Here is a 17,443-nt window from a genome sequence, read left to right on the forward strand (position 1 = left end):
TTGTGGGCCTTGAGATGACTGAAGAGTCCGATCTGTGATCCACACGTCCCACTGCAGTGTTGGCAAGTGTGGGTCATTGAGTTGCTGCTGGATGTAGCTGGTTGGGTCTTTCCCTGTCTCTCCTTATGCTGAAGCAGCTTAGTCTCAGAGGCACACTGCAGGTATTCTTTGAGCTGTGCAGTCCCCGCATAGGCATTCCTTCTCCAGCTTTTCCTGGTCTGTGCTAATTTCTCCCATCCATTCGGGATGATGTGGCACTTCCTCAGGTAGGTCTAGAATGTTGTCCTTGAACTGCTTTCTCCACCCTCCAGCAGCGTGCTTTGCACTCTAGAGTTGGCCGAGCAGGAGTTGTTTCGGGAGGTGGGAGTCAGGCACTCGGATGACATGGCTGACCTATCGCACTTCGTGTTGAGTCACGATTGCGGCTGCGGAGTTAATGTTATCTTCCTCCAGGATGCTGGAGTTAGAGCGCCTGTTCTTTCAGCTAACTCTCAGAATCTTTCACAGGCATCTTTGATGATAAGTTTCCTGTGATCTTCTGTGCCTGCTGTATGTCGTCCATGACTCCACTCCGTATAGCAACGAGGGGAGGACTATAGCTTTATAGACCAGAAGCTTAGTGTCGGTCTTCTCAATTTCCCAATCTTCCAAAACCTTCTTTCTCAGTGTGACAAAAGCCTCACTCGCACAGCCTACTCTGCGATCAATTTCAAGGTCAGTGTTGGCTCTTGAAAAAAGCAGGCTGCCAAGGTATGGGAAATGATCAGTGGATTCCAGGGGGATGTTGTCAACCTGGATGGTTGGAGGTTCAGGAGCTTGATCGGAAGCAGGTTGGTGCAGGACTTGGATTTTCTTGATGTTTACGTCAAGTCTCAGGAGCCTGTATGCTCTGCCTAAAGCATCCATTATGCACTGCAGAACCTCCTCAGAGTGAGCTACCATGGTGTTGTTGTCTGCATATTGGAGACCCATGATGGAAGTAGTTGACACCTTACTCTTTGCCTTGAAGCTGTTAAGGTTAAAGAGCAGCCCCCCCCCCCCACCGCCCCCACCCCCAATCTGTCCTGGAGAGAATCTGGACTCCTCGTGGGAGGTCTTGGCCTGTGAAGTGAAGAATGGTTGCAATGAAAACGGACAAACAGAATTGGAGCAATGATGCACTGACCTCGTTCAAGGGATGGAGACAATGTGTGACAGTGGCGCCACCACATGACGATAAAGAATACTGCAGTATTTTAATAACTGCTTTGAATGGGAGCAGAGACAGAATCAGGTTTAATATCACCTGCATATGTTGTGAAATGTTTGAACATAGCAGCAGCAGTACAGTGCAATACATAATAATAGAAACTGTGAATTGGAGTCAGTATAAATAGAAATAAAATATGTATGACCGTTAAATAAGTAGTGCAAAAATAGAAATAAAAACGTAGTGAGGTGGTATTCATGGGTTCAATATCCATTTAGAAATAGGATGGCAGAGGGTTTATCTCTGTTTGCCACTTCCATTGCAACAAGCCAAAACCTCCCACAAGGAGTCCAGATTCTCTGTAGGAAGCTGTGGGGGGAGGAGGCTCTTTAACCTTAACAGAGCAGAATCAGGTTCAGCTGTTCCTGAATTGTTGCGTGTATGTCTTCAGGCTCCTCCCTGACGGTAGCAATGAGAAGACGGCCTGTCCTGGGTGGCGGGGTCCTCAATGATGGACACCACCTTTTCCAGGCATCGCTCCTTGCAGATGTCCTGGACGCTGGGGAGGCTGGTGCCCATGATGTGCTGTGCACCTCCCCGCCCCATACCGAACGGCGATGCAGCCAGTGAAAATGTTCTCCACAGTACATCCACAGAAGCTTTCGAGTGGTTTAGGTGATAAACCAAATCTCTTCAAACTGCTGATGAAATATAGCCACTGTAGTTGTCTTCTTTGTAGCTGCATCCATCAATGTGTTGGGCTCAGGAAAGCCCTTCAGAGATGTTGAAACCCAGGAACTTGAAATTGCTCACTCTCTCCACTTCTGATCCCTCTATGATGACTGGTGTGTGTTCGTTCTTGGGGTTTCTTGGCTGTAAGAGTTTCAGTTTATATTGTATGCCCTGATATGAAACGGAATATTGAGGCATCGAACACAAACAGCAGCAACAACACCAGTAAACACTCCAATTTTCCAGTCACTCACACACACCGACAGGGCAGGAGCTGATACAGATCACACATCACTGTGCACTTTAGGAATCACATATTCTTTTGGAAAAATCGGACAATTCAAAGCAACTATTACACGTAGAAACAGGCAAAATACCAGAGGATCTCAACAGGTCAGGCAGTATCTGTGGAGGGAAAGAGACACTCAAATTCTGGCCAAGATCCATGGGAGCGGGAAATGAGCCAGTGTCTGGTCATGCAAACACGAGAAAATCTGCAGATGCTGGAAATTCAAGCAACACACACAAAATCCTGGTGAACGCAGCAGGCCAGGCAGCGTCTGTAGGAAGAGGTACAGTCGATGTTTCGGGCCGAGTCCCTTCGTCAGGACTGTCCTGGCAAAGGGTCTCGGCCCAAAACGTTGACTATACCTCTTCTCATAGATGCTGCCTGGCCTGCTGTGTCCTACCAGCATTTTATGTGTGTTGCAGTGTTTGGTCATTGCTGCATTGGCCTTGGAGGCGATTTGATGTGGAACAAATGAGGTGATGCGGCGCCCAAGAGCGAGCAGAGACCTGAGGTTTCATTGACTTAAGTGCCAGGCTGAATTGGAAAAGTCAGATACAGGCCGAATTGAGGCAGCAGGGTCCAGGCCACAGAGCATGTTGAATTGGAAAGGTCGGGTACAGGCTGAATCGTGACTATGTGGCCCAGCCCTGAGAGCACGGAACGACCAAAGGTTTGAACGATTTAAGCACCAGGCTAAATTTAAAAGGTCAGGGTGACGGGGCCAGAGGCGAGGAATGGGCCAGTTCAGCTCGCGGTACTGTGAGGTTTACTAGTCTCTGCGCTGAACTGAGGCCGTGGCCTGTAACTAACGGGCTCCAGGACAGGCTGCAGTGGTATCTAGCTTGGTGGCTGTGGCCTTACTTTTGTCAACTTCATTCTGAGTGATACCTGGTTACTGGTATCGTTTGTACAATTATATATTTTTCTCTGTACATCAGGTGTTTGATGGTCTTATTTATTTTAATGGGTTCTATGGTGCTTCTGTATTTAGAGGGTGCCTGTAAGGAGCTGAACACCAAGCTTGTATACAGTGATAATAAATGTACTTTGAATATTGAAGATGTAGAGGGGAGATAGCTCGTATAAGGGAGTGAAGAGAAGGAGTAGGCCAACACGTAGGAGGTGATGGGTGGATGCAGGTGAGGGCCAGTGATAGGCATGGAGAAGGGAGATTGGGAATATTGACAGAGGCTGGGAGGAGATGGGTGGATCATGGTGAGGAGGAGTGATAGGCAGATGGAAATGGAGAGTGGGAATAGAGATAGAGGCTGGGAGGTGATGGGTGGATCCAGGTGAAGAGGAGTGATACTCAGATGGAGAAGGGCGACGAGGAATAGTGACAGAGGCTGGGAGGTGGTGGGATGATACAGGTGAGGAGGAGTGATAGAGACATGGAGAAGGGAGAGTGGGAATAGTGCCAGAGGCTGGAAGTTGATGGGTGGATACAGGAGAAGAGAAGTGACATACGGATGCAGAAGTGAGTGTGGGAATAGTGACAAGGGCTAAGAGGTGATGGGTGCATCCAGGAGAGTGCGATTGATTGACAGATGGGGTAGGGAGGGTGAGTCTGGGAGGTGATGGGTGGATCCAGGTTAAGAGGAGTGATAGACACGTGGAGAATGGAGAGTAGGAATAGTGACAGAGGCTGAGGGGTGATGGGAGGGTCCAGGAGAGGAGGAGTGATTGAAAGAGGGAGAAAGAGTGGCAATAGTGACAATAGCTGGGGGTGATGGGTAGATCCAGGTGAGGGAGTGTGATCTGATGGAGAAGGGAGAGTGGGAATAGTTACCGATTCTGAGAGGTGATAGGTGGATGTGACGGGGGCCACAGACAGTGGAATCTGACAGGAAAGGACAGTGTAGATTGTTCGCTGGTTTGTAGGAGTGTGTGAATGGGTGCAGCAGGCAGTGGAGATGGGGAAACAGTAGGTGGGCGTTGAAGGGAGTGTGAGAGTATTTCCCAAATATATAAATGATGTAGCACTCCTAGTGACAAATCTACAACTTGTGATTCCTTCCTTTCCAATCCTGATGAAGTGTCTTGGTCCAAAACGTCAACTCCTTTGCATCTCCATGGATGCTGTCTTGCTTGCTGAGTTCCTCCAGCCCTTTGTTTTCCACTCTCTGCAGAATCTCTTGTGTTTGTGTAAAGGATGAAATTAGCACTGTACTGTAAAACACAGAACATAGAACACTAGGGTGCAGTACAGGCCATTCAGCCCATGATGTGGTGCTGACCTTATAACCTACATTCACATCAATCTAACCCTTCCCTCCCACAGAGCCCTTCAGATTTCTATCATCCACTTGCCTACTCAAGAGTCTCTTAAATGTCCCTAACGTATCTCCCTCTACCACCACTCTGTCAGTGTGTTTCACACCAACCACTCTGTGTAAAAAAAACTATTTCTGACATACCCCCCGCACTTTCCACCAATCACCTTATCATTATCACCCCTGATATTAGCTGTGAGAGATTATTTCTGTAACATTTGAGGAATTTTGTATATATATCAGTTGTCTGACCCTTCTTGTTCATCGTGGGTTATACTGTATGTATAAATACGTTAGCTGCATACGTCATTATGCGACCATGTGATACGTGTGTACCTTGCTTAAAGTAAACATGAAGTTAGACCTGCATTTCATATTCCTCTGTCTTTGTTAGAAATCGTTTGATCTTTAGAAGTTACTTAACATAATATGAGCTATTATAGATATGTGAAAAGGAAAAGACTGGTAAAGACAAATGTAGGTCCCCTGCAGACAGAAACAGGTGAATTGATTATGGGGAGCAAGGACATGGCAGACCAATTGAATAATTACTTTGGTTCTGTCTTCACTAAGGAGGACATAAATAATCTTCCAGAAATAGTAGGGGACAGAGGGTCCAATGAGATGGAGGAACTGAGCGAAATACATGTTAGTAGGGAAGTGGTGTTAGGTAAATTGAAGGGATTGAAGGCAGATAAATCCCCAGGGCCAGATGGTCTGCATCCCAGAGTGCTTAAGGAAGTAGCCCAAGAAATAGTGGCTGCATTAGTGATAATTTTTCAAAACTCGTTAGATTCTGGACTAGTTCCTGAGGATTGGAGGGTGGCTAATGTAACTCCACTTTTTAAAAAAGGAGGGAGGGAGAAACCGGGGAATTATAGACCGGTTAGCCTAACATTGGTGGTGGGGAAACTGCTGGAGTCAGTTATCAAGGATGTGATAACAGCACATTTGGAAAGCGGTGAAATGATCGGACAAAGTCAGCATGGATTTGTGAAAGGAAAATCATGTCTGATGAATCTCATAGAATTTTTTGAGGATGTAACTAGTAGAGTGGATAGGGGAGAACCAGAGGATGTGGTATATTTGGATTTTCAGAAGGCTTTTGACAAGGTCCCACACAGGAGATTAGTGTGCAAACTTAAAGCACACGGTATTGCGGGTAAGGTATTGGTGTGGGCGGAGAGTTGATTAGCAGACAGGAAGCAAAGAGTGGGAATAAACGGGACCTTTTCAGAATGGCAGGCGGTGACTAGTGGGGTACCGCAAGGCTCAGTGCTGGGACCTCAGTTGTTTACAATATATATTAATGACTTGGATGAGGGAATTAAATGCAGCATCTCCAAGTTTGCGGATGACACGAAGCTGGGTGGCAGTGTTAGCTGTGAGGAGGATGCTAAGAGGATGCAGGGTGACTTGGATTGGTTGGGTGAGTGGGCAAATTCATGGCAGATGCAATTTAATGTGGATAAATGTGAAGTTATCCACTTTGGTGGCAAAAATAGGAAAACAGATTATTATCTGATTGGTGGTCGATTAGGAAAAGGGGAGGTGCAACGAGACCTGGGTGTCATTATACACCAGTCATTGAAAGTGGGCATGCAGATACAGCAGGCGGTGAAAAAGGCGAATGGTATGCTGGCATTTATAGCGAGAGGATTCGAGTACAGGAGCAGGGAGGTACTACTGCAGTTGTACAAGGCCTTGGTGAGACCACACCTGGAGTATTGTGTGCAGTTTTGGTCCCCTAATCTGAGGAAAGACATCCTTGCCATAGAGGGAGTACAAAGAAGGTTCACCAGATTGATTCCTGGGATGGCAGGACTTTCATATGAAGAAAGACTGGATGAACTGGGCTTGTACTCGTTGGAATTTAGAAGATTGAGGGGGGATCTGATTGAAACGTATAAGATCCTAAAGGGATTGGACAGACTAGATGCAGGACGATTGTTCCCGATGTTGGGGAAGTCCAGAACGAGGGGCCACAGTTTGAGGATAAAGGGGAAGCCTTTTAGGACCGAGATTAGGAAAAACTTCTTCACACAGAGAGTGGTGAATCTGTGGAATTCTCTGCCACAGGAAACAGTTGAGGCCAGTTCATTGGCTATATTTAAGAGGGAGTTAGATATGGCCCTTGTGGCTACGGGGGTCAGGGGGTATGGAGGGAAGGCTGGGGCAGTGTTCTGAGTTGGATGATCAGTCATGGCGATGCAAATGGCGGTGCAGGCTCGAAGGGCCGAATGGCCTACTCCTGCACCTATTTTCTATGTATGTTTCTATGTATTGGCACCCTGGGAAAAAGTCTCTGGCTATCTGCCCGATCTATGCCTCTTATCATCTTGTACATACACCTCTGTGAAGTCACCTCTCATCTTCCTGCACTCCAAAGAAAAAAGCCCTTGCTCGATCAACCTATCCTCATATATTGAGGGGAAGCTCTGGACCCTCAGCTAGTAACTGTAACAGATAACGTGGTCAGTATCACCCTGATAATCACATTACTACATTGGAGCTCACCATCCAGCTTAAACACAGAGGTAGTGGGCACCTTGAAGAAATCCATAGTCTGTATGAAAATATTCACATCAGGATTTTGAAGATTCATGAAGTATACTGTACAAATGAAAAATCGTTTTCTTATCGTCTCACCAGTGGCTTCAGTATCTGAGGAGGTTAAAGAGAGCTGAACTAGCACATCAATACTCACGAGTGGTGTATTGGAGGAATGGGAGGAGTTAAAGATGGCTCTAGGAGTTTTTACAGACCCAGACGACTAAATTCTTCTCTTGCTGTGTCTCTCTTTTGCTTTCGAGTGGCTGGGGTCCTGTCAGAGTCCACGATCTACAGCTGCAGCTCCAACATGGTTCAGGCTCTGGGACTTTCTGAGCGGCCTGGCGTTTCGCTCTCTCCAGGGGCAGATGGAAGACGTGCGCCTTTGGGGCACAGCCCCGTGGATGACCCGGTTCCTTGCCAATGTAGTTGACTGAAGCATTGCGGGAAATTGAAACATTGAGATAGCAGGCAGGGTCCACAGCTCTTGGAAAGCCCCTGCACTGGAGTGATCACTCTCTCCCTCCCTCTCTCTTGATGGTGAGTGAGGGCCTGTCGGTCCTCGAGTCTGGGGACTCGGGGAAGTGGCACGGCAGATTGTAACATCGAAATAGCGAGCTGTTGCACGAGTGATCTCTCTTTCTCCCTGCAGGAAGATGAGAGGTGACTTCACAGAGGTTAGTGAGAGAGAGAGAGCCTGTCTGTGATGTTGAAGTGTTGGATGGACAGTAGTTTTTGATGGACTCGAGATCATGGTCTCGGGGGGCTTTGCTGTTGTCGTATGGTGGGTGGTGGGGGGGGGTCTGATGCTTTTGCTGGAGCAAGAGGGGAGGAGGAGGGGGTGAGGTCAGTGCTCCTGCTACTGTTGTGCACTGGAGGAGGGAGGGGGCTTTGGGGTTCTGTCATTCATTCTCTGTTGTTTTTCTGTTTTGTGGATGTCTGTGAAGAGATGAATTTCAGGTGGCATACTATATACAGTCTCTGATATTAAATTGTCTGTGAAGAATAAGAATTTCAGGTGGCATACAGTATACAGTCTCTGATATTAAATTGTCTGTGAAGAGTAAGAATTTTGGGCTGTATAATATATACATTCTCTGATATTAAATTGTCTGTGAAGAGTAAGAATTTCAGGCTGTATAATATATACATTCTCTGATATTAAATTGTCTGTGAAGAGTAAGAATTTCAGGCTGTATACTGGATACAGTCTCTGATATTAAATTGTCTGTGAAGAGTACGAATTTCAGGCTGTATACTGGATACAGTCTCTGATATTAAATTGTCTGTGAAGAGTACGAATTTCAGGCTGTATACTGGATACAGTCTCTGATATTAAATTGTCTGTGAAGAGTACGAATTTCAGGCTGTATACTGGATACAGTCTCTGATATTAAATTGTCTGTGAAGAGTACGAATTTCAGGCTGTATACTGGATACAGTCTCTGATATTAAATTGTCTGTGAAGAGTACGAATTTCAGGCTGTATACTGGATACAGTCTCTGATATTAAATTGTCTGTGAAGAGTACGAATTTCAGGCTGTATACTGGATACAGTCTCTGATATTAAATTGTCTGTGAAGAGTACGAATTTCAGGCTGTATACTGGATACAGTCTCTGATATTAAATTGTCTGTGAAGAGTACGAATTTCAGGCTGTATACTGGATACAGTCTCTGATATTAAATTGTCTGTGAAGAGTAAGAATTTCAGGCTGTATACTGGATACAGTCTCTGATATTAAATTGTCTGTGAAGAGTAAGAATTTCAGGCTGTATACTGGATAGAGTCTCTGATATTAAATTGTCTGTGAAGAGTAAGAATTTCAGGCTGTATACTGGATAGAGTCTCTGATATTAAATTGTCTGTGAAGAGTACGAATTTCAGGCTGTATACTGGATACAGTCTCTGATATTAAATTGTCTGTGAAGAGTACGAATTTCAGGCTGTATACTGGATACAGTCTCTGATATTAAATTGTCTGTGAAGAGTACGAATTTCAGGCTGTATACTGGATACAGTCTCTGATATTAAATTGTCTGTGAAGAGTACGAATTTCAGGCTGTATACTGGATACAGTCTCTGATATTAAATTGTCTGTGAAGAGTACGAATTTCAGGCTGTATACTGGATACAGTCTCTGATATTAAATTGTCTGTGAAGAGTACGAATTTCAGGCTGTATACTGGATACAGTCTCTGATATTAAATTGTCTGTGAAGAGTAAGAATTTCAGGCTGTATACTGGATACAGTCTCTGATATTAAATTGTCTGTGAAGAGTAAGAATTTCAGGCTGTATACTGGATACAGTCTCTGATATTAAATTGTCTGTGAAGAGTAAGAATTTTCAGGCTGTATACTGGATACAGTCTCTGATATCAAATTGTCTGTGAAGAGTAAGAATTTCAGACTGTATACTGGATACAGTCTCTGATATCAAATTGTCTGTGAAGAGTAAGAATTTCAGGCTGTATACTGGATACAGTCTCTGATATTAAATGGAAGCATTGAACCATTGACCTTCTACAGATGCGAAGTTGAGATCGTCCTAGCAAGCTGCATCGCTGCGTGGTACGGAAGCTGCATCGCTGCGTGGTACGGAAGCTGCATCACTGCGTGGTACGGAAGCTGCAATACTGCGAAAGGAGGGCTCTACCACAGAGAGTTAAACTGTCCAATGCATCACTGGCCCCAGCCTCCCTGTTATCAAGGACATACATTCAGAAAGGTGCCAGAAAAAAGCCAGCAATATCATGAAGGATGCCACCCATCCTGTTCAGGGACTGATTGTCCCACTCCCAACAGGGAGGAAGCTGTGTAGAATTCATGGGGCCAGACCACCAGACTCAAAAACAATGACTTTCATCAAGCAGTAAGACTGATCAACACCTCCACCCACTAACCCACCCATCCAACCCCCAACCACCACTACTTTATCATTTCCTGTCAGTCACCTCATGTACAGACACTCCTGTGCCTAGTGTCACTTTATGGACATACCGTCAGTCTACGCTGCAAGATAATGTTACGTACTTACATTTATTGTGGGTTTTTTTTACTATTTTCTTTATCTTATTGTGTTTCTTTATGGTGTATCAGATCCGGAGTAACAATCATTTCATTCTCCATTACACTTTTCTACTGATGAATGACAATGCAGGACCATGTACCTATTTTCTGTCTGTATTGTAGTTTGTGGTGCATTTATTATGTAATCTGTCACGTGGGTTGGGGCGCGGAAGAAGCAAATGAGCACACAATAATTATGTTTTCATAGTTAGTCGGTTAGTCTAGTTGGGGGAGTGAGTCAGGGAAATGATCATTTTTTTGTTGATCGCTAATTGGGACTTCATTGGAACATTAACTAGATTGCTAGTTGGAATGCTATTAGAAGGCCTAGTTATGCTATTCAAACTAATATTAGACCATTATATCGCTAATTTAGTTTCATTGTTTTCTTATCGTTACAAGATTGTTTGTCTTTACTGCTTTTGTAATAAAGGACGAACCTTTTTCAATTTGGAAAGTTATTATTTGGAAACACGTCAAACAGTGTCGGGTCCCTTTGTCAGGGAATTTTAAAATGAAGCTCGATACCAGACTGCAAGCAGTGAATCTTTTATTTTAGCATGATATCACAGAGAATCCACGAGTGTGGAACTCTGAGGTACAAGGGAAAAGCTTGTCTTTATATCTCGTAGCAACTTGTGTGTCCTTAGCAGAACAAAGGAGTTAGTTCATAAGCACGCACACAATGCTGGTGGAACGCAGCAGGCCAGGCAGCGTCCATAGGAAGAGGTACAGTCGACGTTTCGGGCTGAGACCCTTCGTCAGGACTAACTGAAAGAAGAGTTACTATCTCCTCTTCCAGTTAGTCCTGACGAAGGGTCTTGGTCCGAAACGTCGACTGTACCTCTTCCTAGAGATGCTGCCTGGCCTGCTGCGTTCCACCAGCATTGTGTGTGTGCTGCTTGAGTTTCCAGCATCTGCAGATTTCCTCGTGTTTGAGTTAGTTCATAATGTCTTTTTTTTCTTGATTTGTGGCTCATCCATTTACATTCATCGCATTTGTGCCCCTGTGTTTTCACTTTAATGAGGGATTCTGCCCAGAACTATAAATCTTAGTTATGCAGACTAGGAATTTTAATTGGAAAAACACAGGATGTTCACAAGGACACAAAGCTTTAGCAACAGACACAGTTCTTTTAAGACTCCACTCAAGATGTTCTTGTGCAGCCTCTCAGTGGTTTTTTTTGTTCTCCAGTATCCGCTACAGATGAGAAACAATCCTGAACCTTCAATGCAGCATTCTAACAGTAAATTAGACTTGCTCTTTAACACGGACTGATGTGTTTTTCTGACGTGTCAGTCTGTTGCCTCCTCTGCTGTGTGTGTTGCTCTTTAAGGAGGCTGTGTTGACCCATGGTTGTCAGAGTGATGTCTGTGCTGAGGACAAAGGACGCAGTTCAACAGAATCAGATACACTGGTCTGAATCTGTATTGTCCCAGCACTCCCCCATATTACTTATTTCATTAGACACACTAAGAGTCTGCACAACGCTTTACTGTATGGATGACCGAGGTTCAATTCCTGCCACTGACTGTACGTTCTCCTCGTGACCATGTGGGTTTCCTCCGGGTTCTCTGGTTTCTTCCCGCAGTCCAAAGACCTATAGATTGGTAGATCAATTGGTCATTATAAATTGTCCTGTGATTAGGCTGGGATTAAATTGGGGGTTGCTGGCTAGTGTGACTCGAAGGGCTGGAAAGGCCAATCTCACATCGAATCTCAATAAGTAATGTCACAAATCCCGGTTATGTGACCACGGACGCCAGACAAGCAATCTCTGAAGAGCATTGATAATGGCCTTGGTCACCTGCCTTGTAAAGACACTGCCCGGAAGAATTTCTGTAGAAGAACTTTCCAAGAACAATCATGGTCATGATCGCCCATGTCATACGACACAGCACAGAATGAATGAATGAACGAGACACAGTGAGTGCTCTCTTGCCTCTGGATTGTAATTTAAATCCCGCGTTTCTAACACCACGGATGCTACTCTTGTTAAGCTGTGTGCTAGATTTCAATGTGAGTGTGAAGCCGCGCAGCCTCCAGCCTTAACTGTGGGCACCGCCAGTCTCAGTCTGCCTGATGCACCAGCTAGCTGTTACACTCTGCACTGTTGCTTCATGCCCCCGAAGATCATTGCGCTGGGTTTCCCAACAGCAGTTTATTATATTATGTATTCATATGTTTGATTGTTCATGAGACCATAAGATATAGCAGCAGAATTCGGCCATTCAGCCCTTCAAGTCTGCTCCACCATTTCACCATGATCTGATCCATCTTTCCAGAATCCTTCCTCCTCCCCGTAACCCTTCACACCCTGACCAAACAGGAATCTATCAACCTCTGCCTTAAGTATACTCAATGACTTGGCCTCCACAGCCGCCAGTGGGATCAAATTCCTCAGCTTCACCACTCTCTGGCTAAAGAAATTCCTCCTCATCTCCATTCTAAATGGACGTCCCTCTATTCTGAGGCTGTCCCCTCTGGTTTTAGAATCCTCCACCATAAGAAACCTCCTCTCCACATCCACTCTATTGAGACCACCCCCCTCATTCGTCTAAGTTCCAATGTGTACAGGCCCAGAGCCATCAAACACTCCTCATATGATAAGCCTTTCAATCCCAGAATCATTTTCATGAACCTTCTCTGGACCCTCTCCAATGTCAGCACATCTTTTCTTCGATAAGGGGCCCAAAACTGCTCACAATACTCTAAGTGAGGCCTCACCAGTGCTTTATAAAGCCTCAACATTACTCCTTGCTTTTATATTTTAGTCCTCTCAAAATGAATGCTAACATTGCATTTGCCTTCCTCACCAACAACTCACCCTGCAGTTTGACCTTTAGGGAATCCTGCACGAGGACACCTCATATTTTTAAATTTTATCTCCATTTAGAAAATAGTCTAGGCTTTTACTTCTTCTACGAAAATACATGGCCATACATTTCCTGCCACTGCCACTTCTTTGCCCATTCTCCTAATCTGTCTAAATCCTTCTCCACTTCCTCAGAACTACCTGCCCTTCCACCTATCTTCATATCATCTGCAAGTTTTGCCACAAAGCCATCAATTCCATCATCCCAATCATTGACATATATTGTAAGAAGAATCTGTCCCAACACAGACCCTTGTGGAATACCACTAGTTACTGGCAGCCTGCCAGAGAAAGCTCCCTTTAATCCCTCTCTTTGCCTCCTGCCAATCAGCCACTCCTTTATTCAGGCTAGAATCTTTCCTGTAATACCACGGGCTCACAGCTTGTTGGGCAACCTCATGTGTGGCACCTTGTCAGAGGCCTTCTGAAAACCCAAGTACACAACATCCACTGATTCTCCTCTGTCTATTCTGCTTGTTACTTTTTGAAAGAATTTCCACAGGTTTGTCAGGCAAGATTTCTCTTGAGGAAACCATGCTGACTATGGCCTATTTTATCATGTGTCTCCAAGTACCCCGAGAACTCATACTTAATAATATTCTCCAACATCTTCCCAACCACTGAGGTCAGACTAACTGGCCTATAATTTCCTTTCTTCTGCCTCTCTGCCTTCTTGAAGATTGGAGTGACAGTTGCAGTTTTCCAGTATTCCGGAACCATTACCAATCTAGTGATTCTTGAACCATAGAACCATAGAACAGTACAGCACAGTACAGGCCCTTCAGCCCACAGTGTTGTACCAACCCTTAGACCCTGCCTCCCATGTAACCTCCCACCTTAAATTCCTCCATATGGCTGTCTAGTAATCTCTTAAACTTCACTAGTGTATCTGCCTCCACCACTGACTCAGGCAGTGCATTCCACGCACCAACCACTCTCTGAGTAAAAAACCTTCCTCTAATATCCCCCTTGAACTTCCCACCCCTTACCTTAAAGCCTTGTCCTCTTGTATTGAGCAGTAGAGGCGCTGGCTATCCACTCTATCTATTCCTCTTATTATCTTGTATACCTCTATCATGTCTCCTCTCATCCTCCTTCTCTCCAAAGAGTAAAGCCCTAGCTCCATTAATCTCTGATCATAATGCATACTCTCTAAACCAGGCAGCATCCTGGTAAATCTCCTCTGTACCCTTTCCAATGCTTCCACATCCTTCCTATAGTGAGGCGACCAGGACTGGACACAATACTCCAAGTGTGGCCGAACCAGAGTTTTATAGAGCTGCATCATTACATTGCGACTCTTAAACTCTATCTCTTGACTTATGAAAGCTAACACCCCATAAGCTTTCTTAACTACCCTATCCACCTGTGAGGCAACTTTCAGGGATCTGTGGACATGTACCCCCAGATCCCTCTGCTCCTCCACACTACCAAGTATCTTACCATTTACTTTGTACTCTGCCTTGGAGTTTGAAAGATCATTACTAATGCTTCCACAATCTCTTCAGCCACCTCTTTCAGATCTCTGGGATGTACATCATTTGGTCCAGGAGACTTATCTACTTCAGACCTTTCAGTTTATCAAGAACCTTTTCTCTAGTTATGAGAGCTTCACACACTTCATGAGCCCTGACACCTGGAACTTCTACCATACTGCCAGTGTCTTCTACAGTGAAAGTGGGGACAAAATGCTTATTCAGTTCGCCTGCCAATTTATTGTCTTCCGTTACTACCTCTCCAGCATCATTTTCCAGCAGTCTGATATTCACTCTTGCAACTCTTTTACACTTTATGTATCTGAAGAAACTTTTGGTACCCTCCGGGGGTGGTGGGAGAGACTGATACATTAGATGGCACATGGGTGATAGAAAATGGAGGGTTATGTGGGAGGGAAGAGTAGGGTGGAAGGTCAGCACATCATCAAGGCCTGCACTAAGTTCTGTACCCCTTGGTCATTATATTAGGTACAGTTTGTACCTGATAAATTGTCACTGAGTGTTGGTTTGTGATCTTCTGCTGCTGTAGCCCGTCCACTTCAAGGTTTGACATGTTGAGTGTTCAGAGAGGCTCCTCTTCACACCACTGTTGTAACATGTGGTTATTTGAGTTACTGTCACCTTCCTGTCAGCTTGAACCAGTCTGGCCATTCTCCTCTGACCTCTCTCATTAACAAGGCGTTTTTACCCACAGAACTGGATTTTTTTTTTTGTTTTTGGCACCTTTAGCACCTCCTACTTTCTCCTTCCAGCTTCTTAGCTCATCTTCCCTCCCCACCCACCAGCTTCCCTCCTTCCCACCTTCACATATCTGCTCCGCCACCTTCTCACCCTGGCTTCTGCCCGCTTCCTTTCCAGTCCTGATCAAAGGTTTCAGCCTGTTTATCCCTCTCCACAGACTGCCTGACCCGCTGAGTTCCTCCAGCATTTTGTGGATAGCCAGAGACTTTTTCTCAGGGTGAAGTGGCTCCAGCATCTGTAGGATCTGCTAAGTGTATCCGTGCTGAACGTGATTTGTGGGAGTGTGCTGTGTGTGAATTGTCTGCTGAGTTCCCTCTATCACTGACTGATGGGTGAAAGGTGCGATAGATTCATGCAGCTTGGAAGCAGGGCCTTCAGCCCAACTCGCCCATGCTGACCAACTTTCCCGTTTGAGATATTTCCATGTCTGGCCTAAATCCTTCAGAACCAGGGGTTCCCAACCTCTTTCATGCCATGGACCCTTTTGGTAGTCTGGTGACCCCCTTCTCAGAATAATGTATTTAAATGTATCAAATAGAATACATTGGATTACAAGCAACACCAGTTATATTGAAATACAGTTATCAAAATAATAAAAAAAAATGTATATGCTTCTTTATTAACACATTAAATAACAAGACTATATATTTAAAATATAGGCAGGTTAAATTTAAGCCTTTATTTTTAATGTGTGAAGAAAGTTGTTGCTTATATTGAGTAAGAACGTTAAATTGTGGGGTGGCCGTTGACAAACCAACACGCATGTCATGTTGGACATCCAGTTGCAGGGCTGCCCGATAGTTGGTCAGCTACGTCAAACATGCATCTGCAGAGCAAAGGACTGTGATCAGCTTTGATCTAGCTGTGAGAATAATAGCTACTGTAATTTCAAAGTAGTGTTGAGCTTGACATAAATGATACGTTGATATTTTTAACAACTGTAATGTGATGTGATTTCTATTGGTGTTTTCTACAGGTACAGCTAATACTACTGTGGTTTGTTGCCTACATTCATAATTGAAGGAAATGCTAAATTTCAGTGAAAATAAAGATGTAAGTAGTTTCTCATCTAAGTTCACAGACCCAAGGTTAGGAACCCCTGCTGTAAACCTTTCCTGTCCACGTGCCCATCTAAGTGCCTATTAAATGTTGTTACTAGGAAAGTAACTTGAAGAGGTTACTAGGAAAGTTGACGAGGGTAAAGCAGTGGATGTTGTCTATATATGCATACAAATTGACAATCAACTGGACTGGTCTGTCTACACTGAGGCTGTCTACAAGAAGGGTCAGAGCCGTCTCTATTTCCTGAGGAGACTGAGGTCTTTTAACATCTGCCGGACGATGCTGAGGATGTTCTACGAGTCTGTGGTGGCCAGTGCGATCATGTTTGCTGTTGTGTGCTGGGGCAGCAGGCTGAGGGTAGCAGACACCAACAGAATCAACAAACTCATTCGTAAGGCCAGTGATGTTGTGGGGATGGAACTGGACTCTCTGACGGTGGTGTCTGAAAAGAGGATGTTGTCCAAGTTGCATGCCATCTTGGACAATGTCTCCCATCCACTACATAATGTATTGGTTGGGCACAGGAGTACATTCAGCCAGAGACTCATTCCACCGAGATGCAACACGGAGCGTCATAGGAAGTCATTCCTGCCTGTGGCCATCAAACTTTACAACTCCTCCTTTGGAAGGTGAGACACCCTGAGCCAATAGGCTAGTCCTGGACTTATTTCCTGGCATAATTTACATATTACTATTTAATTATTTATGGTTTTATTACTATTTAGTTATTTATGGTGCAACTGTAATGAAAACCAATTTCCCCCGGGATCAATAAAGTATGACTATAACTATGACTATATAGACTTCAGTAAGGCCTTTGACAAGGTTCCGCACAGAAGGTTAGTTAGGAAGGTTCAATCGTTAGGTATTAATATTGAAGTAGTAAAATAGATTCAGCAGTGGCTGGATGGGAGACGCCAGAGAGTAGTGGTGGATAACTGTTTGTCAGATTGGAGGCCGGTGACTAGTGGTGTGCCTCAGGGATCTGTACTGGGTCCAATGTTGTTTGTCATATACGTTAATGATCTGGATGATGGGGTGGTAAATTGGATGAGTAAGTATGCAGATGATACTAAGATAGGTGGAGCTGTGGATAATGAAGTAGGTTTTCAAAGCTTGCAGAGAGATTTAGACCAGTTAGAAGAGTGGGCTGGAAGATGGCAG

Source organism: Mobula birostris, chromosome 12, assembly GCF_030028105.1.
Source record: "Mobula birostris isolate sMobBir1 chromosome 12, sMobBir1.hap1, whole genome shotgun sequence".
Taxonomy (NCBI): domain Eukaryota; kingdom Metazoa; phylum Chordata; class Chondrichthyes; order Myliobatiformes; family Myliobatidae; genus Mobula; species Mobula birostris.